This window comes from Coregonus lavaretus, assembly GCF_964263955.1.
Source record: "Coregonus lavaretus genome assembly, contig: HAP1_SCAFFOLD_680, whole genome shotgun sequence".
Taxonomy (NCBI): Eukaryota; Metazoa; Chordata; class Actinopteri; order Salmoniformes; family Salmonidae; genus Coregonus; species Coregonus lavaretus.
In genome coordinates this window covers 243,935-268,230 of record NW_028164815.1, presented here as the reverse complement: position 1 = coordinate 268,230, position 24,296 = coordinate 243,935, and the positions used below count along the sequence as shown (strand labels likewise).

General features: G+C 45.7%; 1 long non-coding RNA gene across 1 annotated transcript; it reads left to right on the top strand.

Annotated features, from left to right (window-relative positions):
• The first annotated feature begins 5,583 nt into the window (after window positions 1–5,583).
• LOC311116588 lies at window positions 5,584–13,239 on the top strand. The gene is made up of 4 exons (XR_014611447.1): window positions 5,584–5,661; window positions 12,689–12,769; window positions 12,928–13,000; window positions 13,189–13,239. It is a non-coding gene; the product is annotated as an uncharacterized lncRNA (long non-coding RNA).
• Window positions 13,240–24,296: the final 11,057 nt, after the last annotated feature.

The following is a 24,296-nucleotide window of genomic DNA, read 5'->3' as shown; positions in this document are numbered from 1 at the left end:
AATAGAGGTAATGTCATGTAGTTCATTGTGTACTTGCATTTATTTACTTTTCAGCCATTGGAATCTGCTGAGTGAGAATATGCGTGCCGGGGTGAGTTATAGTCACCTCTAAAGTAGTTAATGTTGGTAAAATGGACCAAACATTCATTTGTGGAAATCCTGCAGGACCTTTAATCCTGAACCACTGCTTTAATTGACTAGCTTGAGTAAATGGTTCTACGTTTTATATCAGTGCAGCCCCTTTAACAAACTAACTCTGGATGGTCTTTTAACATTGCAGATGAGCAGACATGAGTTTAGTGCCAAGTGCATGGATATTGTAGCATGGGTGATGGAGTCTACATCCACTGTGGTTGTTCCCGCCCTTGACCTCACCATGCAGATAGAGCTCTCTGATTCGCCAAGCTCTTCTGGATCAGGAAGTAATGAGGCAGGAGAGGTGACCTCTCTTGGCCGCAGCGTCAGATTCAGCTGTAGTGGAGGACCCAGCAGGTGCACCAGCGCCAGAACCGCCTGCAGCACACGCACTCCCACGCCTTTCCCCTCCTCTCACAGGTACCTAGCCCTATCCCCTCCTCTCACAGGTACCTACCCCTATCCCCTCCTCTCACAGGTACCTACCCCTCTCCCCTCCTCTCACAGCTACCTAGCCCTATCCCCTCCTCTCACAGGTACCTAGCCCTATCCATGCCTCTCACAGGTACCTAGCCCTATCCCCTCCTCTCACAGGTACCTAGCCCTATCCCCTCCTCTCACAGGTACCTAGCCCTATCCCCTCCTCTCACAGATACCTAGCTCTATCCCCTCCTCTTTTTGCAGGTCTTTCCTGTTATAGGTACAAATATCCATTCCAGATCCACTTAGTGAGAAATACTACTTAGATACTACACAACCACTCTAAAAAGTTTACTCTAAATGTTAATGTTTGGACTGAGTGTGGTTTGAGATGGTTCACAATGCTTCCTTTGAATAACAATAACAAGGTTGAGTTTGTGTCCCAAATTCTTGGATCATATTTTTTTATTTTGTTACCATGTATTATTCATTTCTATTGTGCATTCTGCAGGTGTTTGACCTCTTTGCTGAGTGAGGACAATGAGCGATATGTCTCCTCACCTGAGGGTGGCGATAGAGAGATGAGACACAGACCACACTCAGCACCACTGAGATCTGTGTTTGGCATCTCTGAGGACTCTGTCTTCGACATGGTCCAGAGCGGCCAGTCGCAGGGTGACATCGTACCGCCGCCCAAACGGAGTAGACAGGAGAAATACAGACCTAGCAAAATGTCAACGGACGGCAAGTTTATGATGGGTATTGTCGAGTTGGTTATAAACCTTCTCAACTCCAGATGGGCTGAGCTAATGCGAAGTGTCAGTCAGGGAACTCTAGTTCTGCTGACTGGAAGTATCTCAGCAAGTCAACAGTTTGCCCAAGAGATGCTAAGCATGGCGACTTCTAAGATGTATTCCCATGCCATAGAGCATATTGCGCTCGGCCACAAGTCTCCCCTCGAGTTAGAGAGGGAGCTTGAGGCCATCTTGGGTCCTCTGGCTGGACAGGTCATAGTCATCATCATAGATAGCATCATCAAGGCTAAAACCAACGGAGGAAATGAGGGGAGAGCGACCAGCCCCTTGACCTATTTTCTAACTGCCATTTCGGCAGAAATACAAAGCCTAGTGGTTCACAGATCGGCTAGCAGACCATCCACCAGACTGTCCAACAACGACCCACTGCTGAACATTTCCAAGTCGAAGGTCTTAAGATCAGTTCTGCTCAAAATGGCAGAGCTCTTTGGCCAAGGTCCAAGTGAAACCTGTCTAGTTCCACTAGTCCAGAGTCAGTCCAACAACTCCATTTGCGACTGGACTGTGAATGCAGGCACCATTCATCCAAGTACATTTCTGTCCGACAACAGAATGATAGAAGTGTCATCCGATGTTGTGGATCTTGTACTTGAGGTTTTTTGGATAACAGGATTTTTGGATAACAGGAACCCGTCAAGGCCACAGAGTGCCTGCTCCCACAACTCAGCTAGTGGAGCAATAGATATGAGAGCTCTTGCTGGGGACTTGGTCAGACAGGTGTCTGTCAAACTCAGCCCGTTTGTCTCTGAGAGTCAACTCTCCACCATGTCCATGACAGATCTGTCATCATCTTTTTCTGACTCCACCTTGAAGCAGTTGTGTTCTCGCTCTGTTGTTGCTCTGGTAACTGCCTGTCAAGCAATCAAAACAGAGCTCGAGAACCAGAGACCTACCAACCTGGCAGCCAGAGACCTACTATCGTCTCTGGTAGAGACCATTGAGGACATGGATATCTCTGACATCCTCCGGGGCCCGTCGGCCATTTTGGAGGTGGCTGCTGTGATAAAGCACCCAGAGATGTCCACCTCGACAATATACAGATCTCTGCTTCTCGACTCATCTCTCGCCTCCTCTAAGATGGTCACTGAGAGCATTATCTTCAACAACCCATGCCCATCAGAGGAGAATGTGAGTATTCAGAAGGAGCTCCCTGCTGATAAAGTTGACATCCTCCATGGTCAACCAGTGGAGGAGTATATTGTCAAAGCTGAGCAATGCATCACTCAGGTCATTCAGGATGCAGCTGTGACATATACTGCTGCGCTGGATAAAACCGACACTTGTGGGAAACTGTCGGAAATCCTATCTGTCCATGTTTCCTCAGAGAATATTGAGGAGGCATCCTCTGATCTCTTTGGTGGAATTATTTCCGACCTGCTTGAGGTATATGAGGTCAATAAGGCCTCCAAGCGTACGAAATCAGGTCGCAAAATGTTCTGGGTGGAAGTGAGTTCAGGTTCCCAGAAGATTTATACCAAAACCCTGGACAAACTAAGGAAGCTGTTCACCTCCCACCATCTCACTGAGGGAAAAAATACTCCTGTGCAAATCGAGCTTTCTGCAACTGGACTACTTGTAACTGAGGCCACTGTGCAGGAATCTCCTGTAACTGAGGCCACTTTGGCAGTGTCTCCTGTACAGAAGACAAACAGTAAGACCCCTTCTAAGTCCTCAGCCTCAGCCTACCAGCTCACCCTCGACACCTGCACTAAAGGGGTAATCAAACAGGTGATCTCGGTGCTGAGGGTGGACACTTCAAAGGAAAACTGCTCCGCTTCCGTTGGGGAGAGCACGTCAAATTCATCCTTCGACTTCAACCAGAAGTTGGACTCGATAATTTCGAAATTGGAGGACCTCACCATTTCGAGTGATGTGACGTCAGCCGAGATTGCCACACTCACGCGATCTCTTAGTGCAGCCAGCAGAACCTCTAACATTTCTATCCAGAGCTTTCACAGTGCTGAGTTCCGAGCTAAGGCCAAACACATTGTGAATGAGACCATTCTCAGAGCTGCTAGCAAAGCCAGCCATTCTTTGCTACAGAGCATGCCTAGCACCACCTTCTCACACCATGCGGTTTCTACAGCCGAAGATATAGTAAATATTATCATGCAAGACCTTGAAAGTGTATCCCAGTACACTGTGGACGACGCAGACTCCTTCCCACTAGGAGAGAAAAAGCTGGAGTTCCAGCTCAAACCCAGAGTTGTCTTTGACAACTTATTGGATGCTGCTCAAACCATGTACCACAGAGTAAAGGATAGACTGAACATCTTTTTCTCTTTTCCACCAGTGTCAGTCACCACAGCCAAATATGTGCTGGACTCCACCCCTGTGGAGACACTCAGACGTTCTAAGTCCGCTGACACTGCTCTTGTTGAGGACAGGAGCCGCCCTCCGTCTGTGAGAAGTGAGAAGCCTTTGTCAAAAGTCTGTTTGGCTAAAAGGTCTAAAACCCTTCTGTCTTCGAGTGGCTCTTCAACAGACCACCATGTAATTGACACATGCAGTGAGGATGTCACTCTGCCCACCAGGAGTATGTCAGTTGTGAGCAACAACAGTTTGAAGAGAGCCTCTCCTCTCCACGGCAGTGGATTGAGTGAAAGTTGCAAACCTCTTGTGGCTCTAAAAGACGTAACAGTGGCAGTCAGCCAAGAAGGCTTTAGCAAAACTGCAAAGAAGACGCTCAGCTTGATCCTAAATGTGATCAAGTGTAGAGTGGCCAACTCTGAGAGTTCATCTGTTGGGCAGATTGCAAGTGAGGAGTGTCTGATAGCCACTAACATGTTAGACTCTGTACTGGAGAGCCTTGACCAGTTGCCTGACATGAGCGCTGCCGATGAGATCACAAGGACAGAATCCCATACCTCTATCGCAATGGACGAGACAGGTTCACGGTCAATGCTTGTGAGCCAACAAGAAATAAACATATCTGACACCAATATCATAGTTAAAACTATAATGGACACATTGAAGACGGACGACCCAGAGATGACTTCAGCAGAAGAACATCTGGATAGGCTCCTGTCAGTTGAAGCCCTTCAAGGTGCATCTGGCAACCTGATCGCAAAGGTCCATGGTCTCATTCAGGAGATAACCATAAACCGTCAGCTTCAATCCATGGTTGGCCACAGAAGCCTCTCTCAACCAGCGCTGCCTAAACCAGCCCTGAGGAAGCTGTCAAAGGACGATGCCTCAGAGCTCATTTACAACTTTGCCCAGACTTCTGTTAGGAGACTCCTGGGGCAGTGTATGGGAAGGCCTTTGCCACCATCAGCTGAAATGGTTTTGGATCAGGTCATCAAGTTGATGACAGACGTGGTGATGGACAGCCTGACTTATGTGTCCAAGTCTACAATGGAGGATGGTAAGTGAAAGTACCTATTTTCATCTGCATAGGACTTAATTGTAACATGATGCTCAATACATTGCGTTTTATGATGTAAAATTCACTGGTTGTGTCCAAAATGGCACCTTCTTCCATATTTAGTGCACTACTTTTGACCAGACCCTATGGGTCCTGGTCAAAAGTAGTGCACTATAAAGTGAAGAGAATGCCATTTGGGATGCAGTGACTGACTTCAATGGCTGCGTCCTCTTCTCCCAGTTATTGTACACAGGTCGGTCACACTAGCGTGCTCTTCTCACTCAGACACCAGCAATGCCACAAGTGACATCACTCATGGTGTTGTAGCTGACCTTAATGCTACTGAGGAATTCCCTGCCAGGAGCCTTAGCCCGGCTGATGTAAAGGCTGACGGCATGGCCCGCCTTCCCTCTGCCAGAGGGGAAGAGACTAAGAAGAACAGGAAGTGGCGTTTCCTACCGAAAATGCATAAGTTTCCAAAGATCATGATTAAGGTAGGGTGCTCTGTGTTTTGAGATTACATCTGTAAGGCAGGGCTGAATTTTACCCTACAGATTCACTACACCCCTATTGTCTCTCAGCATTAGAACAATACTGTTGTCATTGTCTTTAGGAGGTTGAGTGAGGACGCTGTAATGCAATCCTAATACACATGGGAGAGAGTCAATGGCTATGTCCCAAATGGCACCCTATTCCCTATATAGTGCACTACTTTTTACCAGCGCTCTATGGGCCCTTTTCAAAAGTAGTGCCTTACGTAGCGAATAGGGTGCATTTTGGGATGCACACTCTGTATTTTACACAGGCTCAGTTGTCCTGATGTGTTTTGTCAACAGCTGTTCAAGACAAAAGGGGAACCGAAGAGCCACCCTAAACAGGATGCACTGCCTACCAAACGTCTCAGAGAGACTCATATTTCACAGGGTAAGTGATAAGCATCGATAATGTCATATTGATGTATCACCCTATGACAAGCTTGTTAAAACAGTGACAACAGATACAGGCAGACCGACGGACAGACAGGCAGACGGACAGGCAGGCAGACAGACAGGCAGGCAGGCAGGCAGGCAGACGGACAGGCAGACAGACAGACAGACAGACAGACAGACAGACAGACAGACAGGCAGACGGACAGGCAGGCAGACGGACAGGCAGGCAGACAGACAGACAGGCAGACAGGCAGGCAGACAGACGGACAGGCAGACGGACGGGCAGGCAGACAGACAGACAGGCAGGCAGGCAGACGGACAGGCAGGCAGACGGACAGGCAGGCAGACGGACAGACACAAACACACACATTCATTTTCTGATTATGAAATGTTCTTATGACAGATGCTGAGTGTGAGGTTCCAGAGGTTCCATCCACTTCCCCTCCCAAGGAGGACCTGACAACCACACCGGCCCCTGCTCCCCAGGAGTCCCAGTCCCGTAAACGCCCACTCATAGTCAGGGTGTTACACGCTCTCTCCAGAGCCATCTCCAAACCATTCAGAGGAGCTTCTGGGAAGAAGAATTAGCCAAATGCCTGATTTTATTAATATTATATTTTAATCAGAGCCTTTATTTAATAAAACATTACTGCATTGATTTCTGTCTATAGTAGTCTTCATGTATGTGCAAGATAACGGTAAAGTACTTCAAATCACATAGTCAAAAGTATTCATAGTGAAGTACCGTTTATGATTATTGATTGTGGAAATACACATAATACAGAAAAGTTGTTGTCACATACAAAGACAGACATAAAGGAGAACTCCGTAGACCAGTCACATTCTCAAGCCATAACTAAATCCATGAATGGATCTCCTATAAGATGACAGGAGAACATTTGTAACACTTTCTATGAATCCAGGCTCTGTCGCAGCCGGCCGCGACCGGGAGACTCATGGGCGGCGCACAATTGGCCCAGCATCGTCCAGGGTAGGGGAGGGAATGGCCGGCAGGGATGTAGCTCAGTTGATAGAGCATGGCGTTTGCAACGCCAGGGGAGTGGGTTCGTTTCCCACGGGGGGCCAGTAAAAAAAAATATATACATATATATATTTATTCACTAACTGTAAGTCGCTCTGGATAAGAGCGTCTGCTAAATAACAAAAAAAAAAAAAAAAAAAAAAAAAAAAAGCCTATATCTATAATGCATACACTCAAGTCATTTACATTTTACATTTTAGTCATTTAGCAGAAGCTCTTATCCAGAGCGACTTACAGTTAGTGAGTGCATAATTTTTATTTTTTTTCATACTGTCATACACTCATAATGACTTAATTGAGTTAAGTGTTAAGTTAAGTGCAGTTATAAACACATAATGAGGGCTTATTATGTATTTCTTGCAATAAAAAAAGAAAAATGCTACTAGTTTATTAAATATTCATGACTGCTATTGCACGGCTCATGTCCACACTTCTGTACAATAGGGGGCAGTAATGCACCATAACGTTGGATGCCAACTGTCTATAAACCCCACTGAAGAAGAAAAAGCTACTCATGTAATGCATGCTGGAAAGCAGACAAAAACTAATGATTTGCAAGAGATCTAAACACGATTTATAAGCTACTGAACAACAAGTCCAAGAAAGCATTGCTAACCGCGTTTGCACTTTGAACAGATTTCTCGACAATAATAATGGAAGATGTGACTGGGGCTCAGCTCATTGCAGAGGCACTAAAAGCTCAGGTGAAGTGTGTGCAATTTATATAAAACAGTGTTATACTGTGTAACCGTGTTGCTAAGAATATATTAGTCGCTGATCATGTCCTTGGCAGTGAGAATGTAGCACTACGAGTTGTGAAAGTGTGCCATAGGTCATTGCACTGGTATAGCTAACTATTAATATTGTTGTAGAAAAACATTTAGATGTTTATGTGGAATAGCATATGTTAACATAGTGAGTTTTTGTCCTGGGTCCGCCTGGGTCCTGCAGTCGGTGAAAAGCAATTGCACTGCCTGCATCTCAGAACTGCGGCTGCCTTGATCTCATGAGGTTATCGTTGCCCGCGTGTGCATGACGTCAGAGAAAGTCGGGATCAAGTCGGACACAAATCTAACCAGCATGCATTGGGCGGTGATCGCTGGTAATCGATTCTGCGCAGACCTGGCTCATCTCAAATGGGCCTCTTGTCTATGATCTGTCGGCATGGTTATACTGGCCTGTGGCCTTCTTGGAGGCCTTGATGATATCGGAGGGGGGCTCCCATTTGAAGCAGGGCTCCAGATTGGCCATCTTTATGGTCATTATTGAGGACAGGGTGCCATCCAATGCTAGGCTGTTTCTTCTCTTGGTTTTGTTCAGTCCCACAACTGAAAACACCCTCTCAGCATCTGCGTTTGCATGGGGCAACACCAGGACAAGCTTGGCGACGGCAGCAAGCCTCTCGAATTCTTTGGCTCCTGTCACCTATGGAAAATGCACCAAAACACAATGGAAAAACATACCTTGATTTTTTATTGATTAATACTGTGAATATACTGTAGGTTGATCCATTAACAAAGTTCAGATAAAAACATGCATAATTTGAAACATGCATGACACATATATGCATGCAACAATTTTAAGCAACAGATGTAGCCAAGCCACACCTGCCAAAAGAAAAGACAAAAAAGGAAAAAAAAATTACATTATGCTTCCGGGTTGCCATTTCAGCCCAGAAGCTTTCCATTTCAGTTTAGTCCTGCAGGGATATCATTGGCATGGTCTGATAATTTAGAAACTCCTCACCCAGAAGGACATGCTCCTCTGGCCAATGGTATGGGAGGAGATGGGGAAACCTATTTATGAAAGTAGAGTTACAAGTTGTTACGTTTTAGGTATATAGTCATCAACCAGCAGCAGTTCATACACATCTTTGAGGAGAATAAGAATATCTCATGTGCAGTTTAGGAGTGAACACACCTCATCATAAAACACAGGGTATTTTAGCTAAGATGAAAGACAATAATTAGAGAAAAAAAACGAACCTTTCAACAAAGTACAGGACATCTTCGATGTCACTTTCAGCCCTCTGCCGTACATCTACAAATTGTGCGTGCTTGATCAGTGGCTCTTCCAGTGGCAGCTTCTTAAGTGCATAGTCCACAGCACTTGTTAGGAAACACAACACAGCTTCATGGAATGAATCCACCTGCTGTGGTGTGATGTCACCCTCGTCGAGTAATCTGTTAATTTTAGCCCTGGTTGTGAACCCAATACAGCATATCGGTATAATGTACAAGGCTAAATATCACATATCACAGTGTTTGATCATAATAATAGTCAAATACTAACCTGGTAAATGGTTTGCCTTTTCTTCAAAGGCAATTTCACAAGGCTCCTCATGGCACTGCAGAGCTGCTGGAACCATAAACTTGGAACATAGCTTGCGTACCAATTTCACCATCTATAACAGACATTTACAAAAATAGTAGGTGAAACCTGTTTTAGAGGACCCCTGCAGATATCAGCAAGAAACACAGAATGAAAAAAAACTGCAAAATCCAATCCCACCTCATCATGTAACAAAAATATTGATGACTGCTCTCTCTGAAGCAGCAAGTTGAAAGAAGTGAAAGTTGGTACGGTGGCTTGGAAGAACAGCAGGTACACTTCTGTCATGGGGACAGTGAATGTCTGCACAAGTCTCTTGAACCTGGCCTGATTTTCATCTTGAATCAATCAATAAATAACACAAAACAAGAGGTTGTCATTAATACAAGTATGTGACTAACAATCCATGTAGTTGCTGCATAATGAAATAGAAAATTGATGACCATACTAGCATATTTGTAGTAGCTGGCCAGAGGTTCATACAGCCTCAGGATCCTGGTCACACAACGTTCAAGGCTTAGCCAACGGACCGAGATATGCAGGAGGACCTCCATGTACTCCGCTTCATGGAGCTCACAAAACTCTGTTTTAGACATTAAATCCATATCATATATTTTCTACAGCTCAGCATTTCAGTATTACACTTAATAGTATCAAACATGCATACCTGACAGGTATCCTTTCCGATTTGTGCTACCCTTGAACCAGTAACCGATGTCCACTACCATATCCTCAAAATCAAAACCGGACACCTGCAATGCATAAATCAATCGTAACGCATTCAGTCAATGCACGTAATTAGGATACAAATAAAAAGTTACATGTAAAGATAAATCAGGCCTTAACTCACTTTAAAACATCTTTAAAAAATCCCACTCCTGCAGCTTTGGCGGTGTTATGTGCCACATGACAAGGATAACCATGAATATAGGTGTTGGGATGCTTCTGGAGCACCCTAGAGGCAATGGGATTACGTGGTCCAATGTTCACAGCTGCATTGTAAACTGAGAGACCAATGCAGTTCTCCCAAGGGATGCCATGCTCCTCTATGGTGGAGTTCATTTTGGCGAAGATCTCACTTGCTGGCCCACATCTCCTCCCACTTGTTGTGCACATATTTAAGAACTGGTGGACAACTTTGCTGCCCATGAAGACCCGGACAGTAAGCGGGTTCATCTTTTCCACTCCTATAATGACAAGTTAGAATCATACAGATGTTCATGTTATTAGATGTTTAAAAATACACAAAGCACATGTTTTGCAGATGAGAAAAATCTCAAATAGTTTGTGAAATACCAGTGTCATTCGACCCATCCGTAACAAGGGTATACAGGGCTTTTTTCATCTCCTTCACAAGCTCCTGTGTGAAATATGGTGCGAGTGCTTCATTGGTAATGCAGGATGACTTAGTCCTGGCACACCTGTACTCCTGCGCTGTCTTCGAATCTCCGAAACATTCTTTTAGGAGAGGCCCCAGGTGGTCCGCAAAGGCTAGGGGGACGTTGTGAACTACCAACCCAGCTGTCATTTTGACCTCAGCCCTTGTCTGTAAGAAATTAAAAATTATTAATCCTCCCAAAAGACCATAGTTTATTTAAAATAGACGCCTGCGATAATAGGGCACAGGTAAAAAACACATTCAGCAACTAAGATCTCAAATTAAGAAAACTGGACTGTACTACACTGAAATACAAACCACAAATTAGTCAAAACTATCAACCATGACTTTACCGTGATCAACTAGAACACAAAACTCTTGATTGAACCTTGACAGAATCATTACACATATCATACCTTAACCTCTTGTGCAGACATACCCCCAACAGATGGAACGGCCATTGCATATTGGGATATTGTGGCTGTGGACAGGAGAGCTCGTTGCTTATCTTGGTGGCCTTTTGCTTTTTATATGGCGCACTACATCTGTCACACCCTGGTGGCAACATGAGTTTTCAATACGGCAGACTGCACACCAGTAGTGCATGTTGAGGCTCCCTCTGGTAATAAATGGCCATGAAGAGGTCCACTCATTTTTGAAAATGGATCTATATGTTGCTGCTCCAGCCAGAGCACGACTCTTCTGGCCCTGCTGTTGGATTGGGGGGGTCTCTTCTTTCTGTCCCTCTGTGTCTTCTTCCATCTGCCCTGTTGGTTGTTCTATTTGTCCTGTCTGTTGCTCCTCTGCATGTGCGTCAATCTGTCCTGTCTGTTGCTCCTCTGCTTGTTTGTCAGTCTGTCCTGTCTCCTGCTCTCTCTGTCCTTTGTGTTGCTCCTCTGTCTGTTGTCCTGTCGTTTCTATCAATCGTTCTGGCTGTTCTGTCAGTGTGTTTGTCTGTCTTTTCTCACTTGGCTGGTTCTTTAAATAAAATAAAAGGTTTTGCTTTTGTCCTGGCAAAGGTCTCTTACGGGACATCTTTGAAACCTTAAACAATTAAAATGGTCATGTTGGTTTAATAACTCTACTCTCAGTTACAAAAACATACCTACTTCTATTGCACACATTTCCTGTATTTATGTTAAATTCTTTGGAATACATCTTACCTGTTCGAAATCAGCTGAGTTTACATTCACCACACTAAATCATGTTCACACGCACAAACAAATAATTTATTTCAAGATTTAAAGTTTAAGAGAGTGAGTATTCAATTGGACGACATTTCATTGTTACATACCTAGTCTCAGCTCAGCTTCTTATCAGACTTCTTCAGGGCGGCAGGTAGCTTAGTGGGTAAGAGCGTTGTGCCAGTAACCGAAAGGTTGCTGGTTCTAATCCCCGAGCCGACTAGGTGAAAAATCTGTCGATGTGCCCTTGAGCAAGGCACTTAACCCTAATTGCTCCTGTAAGTCGCTCTGGATAAGAGCGTCTGCTAAATGCCAAAAAAAAAAAAAAGGTAGTGACCTGCTCATCTTATGTTGACTTTCACGGCAATGGTATCTCTTCTTCTGTCGCTAACTTCGGGGTGCAGCACATATGGTTCATTGGCGCTCATCTACCGTCGGGGAGTTTGAAAAAACGAACGAACGAGTCTCTGCCGATTTTTTTTGCTTGAGAAATTGGATGTGTGGCGTGAGTGCATGTGAAAACAGGCAAAAACGTGTGTCACACGGCGAAAGCGTGAGAGTTGGCAGCTCTGTGTTAACACCCTTGTTGATGCATGCCAATGTGTGTGTCAATGCAAAGAAAATCTAAACTACATTGTAACAATTCATATACAATTCAGAATGAAAATGTATGCACTCACTAACTGTAAGTCGCTCTGGATAAGAGCGTCTGCTAAATGACTAAAAATGTTTTAAAAAATGTAAATATACTGTATCTACATGTATCTCTCTACAGAATGTAGAATATATGTTTGGAATAGTTGGTGTTCCAGTCATTGAAGTAGCTATGGCAGCTCAAGCCTCAGGAATCAAGTATGTGGGAATGCGCAATGAACAAGCCCTAAGCCACCTTTTTATTACTAAACCAGCTCTCCCCAAATCATGTGATATTAACTACCCTTACATAGACTACAGGAGCGTGTAGTGTGTGAGGGTCAGTTTCATAGCTTTTTTGCATTGCTAATTATGTCTGCCTGTCTGTCTGACCCTTTGTGTGTCTGTCTGCCTGTCTTCCTGTCTTTCCCTCTGTCTGTCTGTTCCTCTCCAGTCCAGGTGCATGTCTGGTTGTGTCTGGACCGGGACTCATCCATTCACTTGGTGCAATGGCCAATGCTAACATGAACTGCTGGTATGCTAGAACTCCACAAACAGAAGACCCTACTACTCATGTTCAGTGGCCTTTCAAAAGAAGGGATGCTATCCGCACACTGCAAAAAATGATCTGAGGACTCCAAACTATCTCAGCTTGTCAGTTGATGTCATTGTGTGATACCTCTCTCTCTGTAGGCCTGTGATTGTTATTGGAGGCTCCTCTGATCAAAACCAAGAGACCACTGGGGCGTTTCAAGAGTTTCCACAGGTACCGATTCAACCATGACATTTCTGACTATTGAACATTAGGGGATGGTATCCCGGGACACAGATTAAGCCTAGTCATGGCCTAAAAAGCAAACTCAATAGAGAATCTCTGTCTGGGAAACTGGCCCTAGCAGTTTAATTGCTGAAAGAGGAAATAATTTGTTATTTGTGGTCCTCTTTCTCTGTCAGGTGGAGGCATGCAGATTGTACAGTAAGTTCTCTGCTAGGTCTAGCAGTCTGGATATGATCTCCTCAGTGGTAGAGAAGGTATACAGTCTACTCTGACTCCCTCTGTGTAGTCCTCTTCATATCATTTGGTATCACCTGCAATTGTCTGTTTTCTGACCTCTAATTTTCCAGCTTAGCAAGGTACCTTAACTGCTTCATAAGAGCACAGCACAGCCTTAATTGATCTGAATGGAAGGGTGTTTGGTCTGTCTAAGGCAGCACGCACTAGCATGTATGGACGTCCAGGTGCTGTATACGTAGACATATCTGGGGACATGGTCAATGCTAAATTGGACAGGAGCAGAGCCAGGTTAGTGGCCATCACTGTCTTTCATCCATTTAAAATGTATACTAATGCGTTACTGTTGAATATGTATACCTCTGAATTCACATCACCGTAGTCATTTTTATTTTATTTTGTTATACCTTTTAACGTCTGAAGTGAACCAGAAATTAAATTACTTAGAAAATATAGCACTATATCAAAATATTCTCATCAGAGAATAGCAATAAGCCTCGATAGACCTTCATGATGTATTTACATATGCAATACAGTTGCTAGGTAACATGTTTAATGTTTGACCTATTATTTATTATTTCCTTTGTCAGAGAGGTGCCCTGTAGTCCACCTCCTCCTGTGAGTATGGCTGACCATATGGCGATCACAGAAGCACTGGCGGTCCTGAAAGGAGCCAAACGGCCTTTACTCATCATTGGCAAATGTAGGCATTGCTTTTTTAATAGCCAGATAATCTGGGGGAAACAGAACTAAAATCTTGCATAATTGCGTCAGATACTTGGTTAAGGTCTGGGGAGATGTTAAGAGAAAGATACTAACGCCACTTGCGAACTCTCCACCCCCCTAAACGGAAACTCTCTGCAAGTTTCAGGCAAGTTTATGGGCCAAATGTCCCCTCCCGTTCTGAAATTGAAAAGATGCGAGCACCTGCGAAATCGGGATTTGTCCAAATGATTAGTGGTGAAAAATCAGCGTACCGGAACAAAGTTGTCACATCCCAGTCTGTTGACAGACGCTACTTCCAGTTATGTTACGTGCGTCTGTCCAAGAGAGATCAATAGCCAGCTGAGACGCACTGTAACACATATAGCACTGTACCACGGTTCAGTTGAAAACTGGGCCACGTTCAGTCGACAAATGTTGTTGACATGATTTCTCATTCTACCTGTCCGAGAGGCACGTTCGTTCTACATGCTGTATTTCTATCTGAACGTTGCACAACGTTTTGCTCAGCTGAATGCATCCCAGTTGTGAAGGCCAGTCTGTTGAAATCCGTGTGGCAGTGCCCTCTGTCTGTGTCCCTCTGCAGGTGCAGCCCATTGAAGAGCAGAGGGGGCTCTGAAGGAGCTGGTGGAGGGGTGTGACCTGCCCTTCCTGCCCACCCCCATGGGTAAAGGGGTGCTGCCTGACGATCACCCCAACTGTGTTGCTGCCTCCCGCTCCAGGTCAGCCTCTCCTTCTCTCAGCTGGCATCATATTCATGTACAGACCATTGACTGTATAAGTAGGACCAAGAATTTCCCTGACCATTTGAACGGACCAGGAAACTCCTGAAATCCCTATCTATAACTAGTCTCTCCTGGCCAGGTCATGTCAATGTAAACTGGTGTCAATCAAACAACTACACACTCCTATAACTAGCCTCTTTTCATTACATTTTGTTTTGTCCCTGCTCTCCTCCTCCTCTCTTCCTATCCTCCTCCTCCTCTCTTCCTATCCTCCTCCTCCTCTCTTCCTCCTCCTCCTCCTCCTCTCTTCCTATCCTCCTCCTCCTCTCTTCCTATCCTCCTCCTCCTCTCTTCCTATCCTCCTCCTCCTCTTCCTATCCTACTGGTTCTATGGTCTTGGTGGGGACTGCAGAGCTCTGCTCCAGTCTGATGTTGTGGTCCTACTTGGTGCCAGACTCAACTGGATCCTGCACTTTGGCCTTCCCCCCAGGTTTGACACCCAAGTAAAGGTCATCCAGCTAGGTCAAAGGTCACCAGTAGGGTTTCTTTTTTTTCCTTCTTTTTTTCGGATTCCAGATTTTCTGCTAATTCCGTTCTGATTTCTGGAATCTTCCAACAGGGATTTCTGGGAATTTTGGGAAAGTAACTGTAATTTTGCAACCCTAGTCACAGGTCATTTCATAGTGAACTACAGTTCATTGTAACCAGGTATAAAGGTATTTGACTCAGTCTATTGGATTTAGTCTATCAATTATATAGCTTCTCTATAAGTCTTTGTGGTCTCTCCAAATAATGTCATGGCTGTCTTAGTGCTGTACAGTACATCTATATTTAAGCAATAAGGCCCGAGGGGGTGTGGTATATGGCCAATATACCACGTCTAGGGGCTGTTCTTAAGCACGATGCAACGCGGAGTGCCTCGATACAGCCCTTAGCTGTGGTATATTGGCCCTGTACCACAAACCCCAGAGGTGCCTTATTGCTATTATAAACTGGTTACCAACGTAATTCGAACAGTCAAAATACATTTCAAATCAAATCAAATCAAATTTGATTGGCCACATGCGCCGAAATACAACAGGTGCAGACATTACAGTGAAATGCTTACTTACAGCCCTTAACCAACAGTGCATTTATTTTTAACAAAAAAGTAAAAATAAAACAACAACAAAAAAAGTGTTGAGAAAAAAAGAGCAGAAGTAAAATAGAATAACAGTAGGGAGGCTATATATACAGGGGGGTACCGGTGCAGAGTCAATGTGCGGGGGCACCGGCTAGTTGAGGTAGTTGAAGTAATATGTACATGTGGGTAGAGTTAAAGTGACTATGCATAAATAATTAACAGAGTAGCAGCAGCGTAAAAGGATGGGGTGGGGGGGCAGTGCAAATAGTCCAGGTAGCCATGATTAGCTGTTCAGGAGTCTTAAGGCTTGGCGGTAGAAGCTGTTGAGAAGTCTTTTGGACCTAGACTTGGCACTCCGGTACCGCTTGCCGTGCGGTAGCAGAGAGAACAGTCTATGACTAGGGAGGCTGGAGTCTTTGACAATTTTGAGGGCCTTCCTCTGACACCGCCTGGTATAGAGGTCCTGGATGGCAGGAAACTTGGCCCCAGTGATGTACTGGGCCGTACGCACTACCCTCTGTAGTGCCTTGCGGTCGGAGGCCAAGCAGTTGCCATACCAGGCGGTGATGCAACCAGTCAGGATGCTCTCGATGGTGCAGCTGTATAATTTTTTGAGGATCTGAGGACCCATGCCAAATCTTTTCAATCTCCTGAGGGGGAATAGGCTTTGTCGTGCCCTCTTCATGACTGTCTTGGTGTGTTTGGACCATGATAGTTCGTTGGTGATGTAGACACCAAGGAACTTGAAGCTCTCAACCTGTTCCACTACAGCCCCGTCGATGAGAATGGGGGCGTGCTCAGTCCTCTTTTTTTTCCTGTAGTCCACAATCATCTCCTTTGTCTTGGTCACGTTGAGGGAGAGGTTGTTATCCTGGCACCACACGGCCAGGTCTCTGACCTCCTCCCTCAACGTGACCCATGTTATACGGTCAGATATACCACAGCTTTCAGCCAATCAGCATTCAGGGCTCGAGTCACCCGGTTTATAAAAGGGAACGTGTGTGTGTCAGCCTTAGCATTATGTGGTGGTGCCTGGTTATTTCTGTTGAGTTTAGCTTGAGGTTTGGCCACTCCTCCAGCTGCTGTTACATGTGTCACGCACGGCGCTCTTCCTGTCGTGTCGTTGCTGGTATGTTGTAGTAACGTTCCACATACGTTATTTATGTCAAGGTCAATGTCAAGGTTGATCTGTGTGCTGAGGAGATGGGAACAACGTGCAACCTGCTGCTGCTCTCCTGGGGGACATCAATACTATTGTCAAGCAGGTAACACAACACAGTCCTGGGGGACTGGAGATCCTGGTTTGAATCCAGGCTCTGTCGTAGCCGGCCGCGACCGGGAGACCCATGGGGCGGCGCACAATTGGACCAGCGTCGCCTAGGGTAGTGGAGGGAATGGCCGGCTCAGTTCGTAGAGCATGGTGTTTGCAACGCCAGGGTTGTGGGTTCGATTCCCACGGGGGGTATGAAAAAAATAAAGTAACGTATGCACTAACTGTAAGTCGCTCTGGATAAGAGCGTCTGCTAAATGACTTAAACATGTTAAATGTAGAGGGCCCCGTAAACAGTTCCACAAACGTCAGCATGAGTGCGCTGACTGTGGAAGCACTAATCACTGGACCAAAGCTCACTGTCAGATGCACCAGCTGTGCGTCAAGTGCTTTTCTCCGGGCCACATGAGCTTTGACTGTAGTGAGGCTGGGCAGCGACAGAGCCCTGGATGTGGACAGACTGGCAGGTCTCAGGAAAACTAGGAAGCCTCCGTTCTGAGGAGGGCAATGTGGGGCATTCTTATTTTTCCTCCACTGATGATGATATCCAATCTGTTTATTCTTACTTTTGTGAGTCAGTACCCAAGAACAACACAGTCATTTTTCAGAACACAATCAGAATGACAGTTTGTTTTACACCACTGTGCTAGTACAGGATGAAGTTGAGCTGAAGGGGATGTTAGATAGTGGGTCCATGGCTACTACTCTGCGCGCAGATATTGTACCTCGGTTGAGGGAGGCAGGAGTGGTAGAGGGGAACTTTCTAGCTCCTTCAGACATCATCCTGGTGGGTTGTGGTGGGAACAAACTAGCCCAGGGGGCATGTGTGACTTAAAAATTCAACTTTATGGCTTCTGTTATGTAGTCCCAGTGCTTATTGTTGATGGGCAGGTTGATGAACTCATTGTGGGAACTAATGTGTTGAAGTCTCTGATTAGACAGTGAGTTTCTATGTGCTCACGCAGGTGCCCGAGAGCTGTGGCTGCACCAAGGGCTAAGCTATTGTGTGTTGTCTCTTCTTGTACAGGTATGTCATTTATTTTGTCAGAATTATGTTGTATATCATTTTACTTGTATTGTATAGTGTGTTGTTAGGCACTGAATGTGTGCATGCAGCACCTGTTCTCTTTTGCCTGACCTTCAACTAGCAAGGTGCCCGAGAGCTGTGGCTGCACCAAGAGCTAACATATTGTGTGTTGTCTCTTCGTGTGCAGGTCGAATAAAAATTATCCAACCATCAGAATTCCAGTTGTGGCAGTGTCCTAATTACGTGACCTGCCGACTGGTCAGCTCAAGCCGACCGCCGGAGCTGTGCATGTGGATGAGGTGCACGACCTGCGCATGTGAATTTGTTGATGGCTTACTGTAAGTGAATATATACTGTAAACAGTGAAAGTGAATGTAGCATATTCATTAGATACAGGTATTCGTGCTTATTTGTATGTTTTGGATGAATTTGTTTATTGCATTTATTTTTTGGGGTATTTGAATGCACTAAATTACATTGTATTTTAGTGCTCTGTTGAGCCATGGAAGATTCTCAAATCCATAAGACGTGTTATGCTGAGGATTTTAGTGTGGGTAGAGGGAGGGGTGTCCTTCCATTTACACCAATTGTACAGTCAGCTCCTGGGAGTAGAGCGTTTGCTAGTCCTGAGTTTGCAAGCACTGGGAGGGGTAGGCTGTTTGTTCCACCTGACCAGGGTATCCCACCTCTGTCTTTTGATGTACCATCATCCACAGTACTCGGTGATAATGGGACGCCTCCGAGTCAGCTTAGTGACCTTATTAAGCAGATTGGTTCAGAGATAGGAGAATCTATCAGAGCGAGTTTACTGCAGCCTGGGGTTTCAAGTCTTTCTCCTGCCCGTCCCCCTCACCAACCCCAGCAGTTTCCCCTGCCTGAGCAGTGTGGGTCAACCTTTATTGATGCGTCCAAGCTGAATCTGGTTGTGAAGTCAGATGTTAGTGCTCCACCTCTTTTTAGGGGTGATGGCTCAGATAAGTACTCTGTCCTGGAGTGGGAGGAGTTAATGGAAGTCTACCTAGAGAAGAGGGGTTACACTGGGTCTGGGAATGTTGGGGAGGTGATGTCTAGGCTCATGGGGAGGGCACGGGATGTGACCAAAGTCTGGAAGCGTAACAACCTTGTTGTCACAGATGTTAAGGCGGTGTTCAGTGTTTTCAAGCAACACTTTGGGGATACTGTCTGCTCAGGTATGCCATTAGCTGATTTCTATTCAATCAAACCATATGCTAATGAGGGTCCAATAGATTTCTGGATTAGGCTTAACAAAGCTGCAGAGGCAGCCGAACAGTACCTTGTGAGTGAGGGCAGGACCTTACCCAATCAGTGCTCAGAGTTGGCAGTCATGTTTGTACGCAACTGTCCTGATAAAGAGTTGGCCCAAGTGTTCAAGAGCAAACCCATTCGTGACTGGACAGCCAGTGAGGTACAGGATCGGTTGGATGAACTGTTAAGGGAACGTAAAGCATGTAGAACACAACTTTCACAGCAGGTTGCTGCTGTTTTTGACTGCCCTCAGGAGGGAGTGGGTCCTGTGAAAATACCTAATGTGTCATCTTTTTCTCAATGTGGCCGTGAACCAGACCAGGCACCATCTGTATCTGAGGGTGGGACATTAAAGGACGTTTTGACTTTGTTAGAGAAGGCTCTGGTCAGCAATACTCAGTCTGTGAGTGGCGCAGTGGTCTAAGGGTCACTACCCTAGGCTCTGGTGGTCACTACCCTAGGCTCTGGTCAGCAATACTCAGCAATACTCAGTCTGTGAGTGGCGCAGTGGTCTAAGGCACTACATCGCAGTGCTAGCTGTGCCACTAGAGATCCTGGTTCGAATCCAGGCTCTGTCGTAGCCGGCCGTGACCGGGAGACCCATGGGGCGGCGCACAATTGGACCAGCGTCGCCTAGGGTAGTGGAGGGAATGGCCGGCTCAGTTCGTAGAGCATGGTGTTTGCAACGCCAGGGTTGTGGGTTCGATTCCCACGGGGGGTATGAAAAAAAAAAAAGTAACGTTTGCACTAACTGTAAGTCGCTCTGGATAAGAGCGTCTGCTAAATGACTTAAACATGTTAAATGTAGAGGGCACCGTAAACAGTTCCACAAACATCAGCATGAGTGCGCTGACTGTGGAAGCACTAATCACTGGACCAAAGCTCACTGTCAGATGCACCAGCTGTGCGTCAAGTGCTTTTCTCCGGGCCACATGAGCTTTGACTGTAGTGAGGCTGGGCAGCGACAGAACCCTGGATGTGGACAGACTGGCAGGTCTCAGGAAAACTAGGAAGCCTCCGTTCTGAGGAGGGCAATTTGGGGCATTCTTATTTTTCCTCCACTGATGATGATATCCAATCTGTTTATTCTTACTTTTGTGAGTCAGTACCCAAGAACAACACAGTCATTTTTCAGAACACAATCAGAATGACAGTTTGTTTTACACCACTGTGCTAGTACAGGATAAAGTTGAGCTGAAGGGGATATTAGATAGTGGGTCCATGGCTACTACTCTGCGCGCAGATATTGTACCTCGGTTGAGGGAGGCAGGAGTGGTAGAGGGGAACTTTTTAGCTCCTTCAGACATCATCCTGGTGGGTTGTGGTGGGAACAAACTAGCCCAGTGGGCATGTGTGACTTAAAAATTCAACTTTATGGCTTCTGTTATGTAGTCCCAGTGCTTATTGTTGATGGGCAGGTTGATGAACTCATTGTGGGCACTAATGTGTTGAAGTCTCTGATTAGACAGTTCAAATCAAATGACAGGTACTGGCGGGTGGCGGGTACACCAGGTTCCTCTAGCCAGTGTGATGTCAAATCTGGAGAGATGGAGAGGAGACTCCATCCCAGATAAAGTGGGCACCATTAAGTTGAAGAGAGCAGTAACGCTCCAACCCATGCGTGAGCATCTGGTGTGGGGCCGCCTACCGCCAAAGACAAAACTCTCTGTGGGCAGTACTGTTGTTGTCGAGCCCAGCACGTCTCGCTGTGTGAATCGACACATACTAGTGGGGAGAGTAGTTACGCCTCTGTGGGGGGATGGATGGCTCCCTGTGAAGATTGTGAATCCAACAACATCGCCAGTTACCCTGAGACGAAATGCTAAAGTGGCGGATGTGTACCCTTGCATTGCATTGGAGTATTTTAATGATGTCAAGCAGCAAGCAGCTCATCAGAATGTGGCAAAGGCTCAATGTGACAGATCACATGGCAGTCTGACAGCTAAGAGTTCAGTTGGTGGCAATGTTGAATATGGCAACAGTACACTGAGGAATCTTGGACTTCAAGGCCTGTCTGTTGAGAAGTGTCCAGTTTCACAGTTCTGGAAAGATAAACTTGTCAACTTTAATTGGGAAGTATGACACAGTGTTCTCTAGACATAGCCTAGATTGTGGCGAGGCAAAGGAGTTCTGCCTTCGCATACGGCTGACTGATGACCGCCCATTTCGATGACCTTATCGTAGGCTGTCTCCAGCTCATTACCAAAAACTCTGGGAAACACTGGATGATATGGAGGAAAAGGAAATCGTCCGAAAATCCAGCAGCGAGTATGCCTCACCATTGGTGCTGGTATGGAAAAAGAATGGGGACTTGCGCCTATGTACTGACTTCAGGTGGTTAAATGCCCGCACAGTAAAGGATGCTCATCCCCTGCCTCATCAGGCTGATGTACTGGCCGCGCTGGGAGGTAATGCCTTCTTCAGCACAATGGATTTGACGTCAGGGTATTACAACGTGCCACTGCATGAAGAGGACAAGAAATACACTGCCTTTTCCTCACCCATTTACATTTTACATTTTAGTCATTTAGCAGACGCTCTTATCCAGAGCGACTTACAGTTAGTGAATACATTTTTTTAAATTTTATTTTTATACTGGCCCCCCGTGGGAAACGAACCCACAACCCTGGCGTTGCAAACGCCATGCTCTATCAACTGAGCTACATCCCTGCCGGCCATTCCCTCCCCTACCCTGGACAACGCTGGGCCAATTGTGCGCCGCCCATGAGTCTCCCTGTCACGGCCGGCTGCGACAGAGCCTGGATGTCTGCACGAGTACAATCGGCCTTTAGGTCTGCACGAGTACAATCGGTTACCTCAGGGCCTCTGCAACAGCCCGGCTACTTTTATGAGAATGATGCTGACCATCTTTGGTGACCAAAACGTTCTAAGTCTCCTTTGTTACTTGGATGATCTGATGGTTTTTGCTAAGACGGAGGAAGAGAGTCTGCAGAGACTTGAGGTGGTTTTTCAGCGGTTGCAGGAGCACAACCTTAAACTGTCTCCGTCTAAGTGCAAGTTTCTGAGGAGGTCTGTAAAGTTTTTGGGCCACATCATTTCTCAGGAGGGTGTAGCCACTGACCCTGCTAAAGTTCAAACCATATTGAATGTGACTGAGAGTGAGATAATGGAAGCTGATGGTGTCACACTGTCTCCTATCAAAATAGGTTATTTCCTTGGTATGGTAGTATACTATCAGCACTACATTGAGAATTGTTCCATGGTTGCTAGGCCATTGTTTCAGCTAACTACAGGTCAGAAGAAGCCTAGGAGAGGCAAGGGTAGGAAGAGGCCTGGTCCCCCTCGCAGGCTCACTGCTGCAGACTGGACTGCCGAATGTCGACTCGCTTTTGAAGCTTTGAAATCAGCACTAGTTGACCAGGAACTGCTGGTTCATCCAGATTTTTCTCAGCCATTTCTACTTTCCGTGGATGCATCTACTAGTGGTTTGGGAGCTGTACTATCACAAGTGCAAGATGGGAAGGACATAGCCAGGCCGATAGCTTTTGCTAGTAAATCTCTTAATCATGCACAATCCAAGTATCCTGCTCACCGGCTGGAATTTCTAGCCATGAAATGGGCCATTCATGATAAATTCAGCCATTGGCTGCGAGGGCATAAGTTTACTGTGTGGACCGACAACAATCCACTCAAATATATTCTTACAAAGCCAAGACGATGCATGCGAGCAGAGATGGGTTGCAAAGCTGGCACCCTTTGAGTGGCGCAGTGGTCTAAGGCACTGCATCGCAGTGCTAGCTGTGCCACTAGAGATTCTGGTTCGAATCCAGGCTCTGTCGTAGCCGGCCGCGACCGGGAGACCCATAGGGCGCCGCACAAGTTGTCCAGGGTAGGGGAGGGAATGGCCGGCAGGGATGTTGCTCAGTTGGTAGAGCATGGCGTTTGCAACGCCAGGGTTGTGGGTTCGATTCCCACGGGGGGCCAGTATGAAAAATAAAAATGATGTATGCACTCACTAACTGTAAGTCGCTCTGGATAAGAGCGTCTGCTAAATGACAAAAAATTTAAAATAAAAATGATATCCAGGACAGTGGGGAGAACAAGTATTTGATACACTGCCGATTTTGCAGGTTTTCCTACTTACAAAGCATGTAGAGGTCTGTAACTTTTATCATACGTACACTTCAACTGTGAGAGACGGAATGTAAAACAAAAATCCAGAAAATCACATTGTATGATTTTTAAGTAATTAATTTGCGTTTTATTGCATGACATAAGTATTTGATACATCAGAAAAGCAGAACTTATTATTTGGTACAGAAACCTTTGTTTGCAATTACAGAGATCATACGTTTCCTGTAGGTCTTGACCAGGTTTGCACACACTGCAGCAGGGATTTTGGCCCGCTCCTCCATACAGACCTTCTCCAGATCCTTCAGGTTTCGGGGCTGAGATCCCCAAAGCCTACAAGAATTCTGATAGTGAAACTCCACTCAGCTGGGATGGTGCTGTGCCTGATGTTGTTAACTTGGTTGAAGATGCTTTGTCAGTCTGGTCTGTGACAATCTACCAGGATTCTGATCAGTCGTCTGACACTACTAGTGTTGAGTCGGAAATTGAAAGTGTGCTGGCTCCGGATATGCTGATCTGTAGTACTCCCCAACCTGAGGTTAGACCTTTGAGCACGGTTGGTGCTAGACTAGACTAGGTTGATTTATTAATCCAGTGAATAGGCTAATCCAAACTATGTCTACACAGGAAATGAAACAATTCTTGGTTTCTCAGTGACGGTAGGATATTGCCTACCTTTTCTTTTGTTGTGTGTATGTGGTAATCTAAGTGGGTCTTAGAGTGATTTGTGGGTTTGTCTAATATTTTTGACAATTCATGTAACTTTGTGTGTAGTTCATCAGCATAAAATGTGTTTGGCATTTTTTGTATAGGGTTGAATAAGG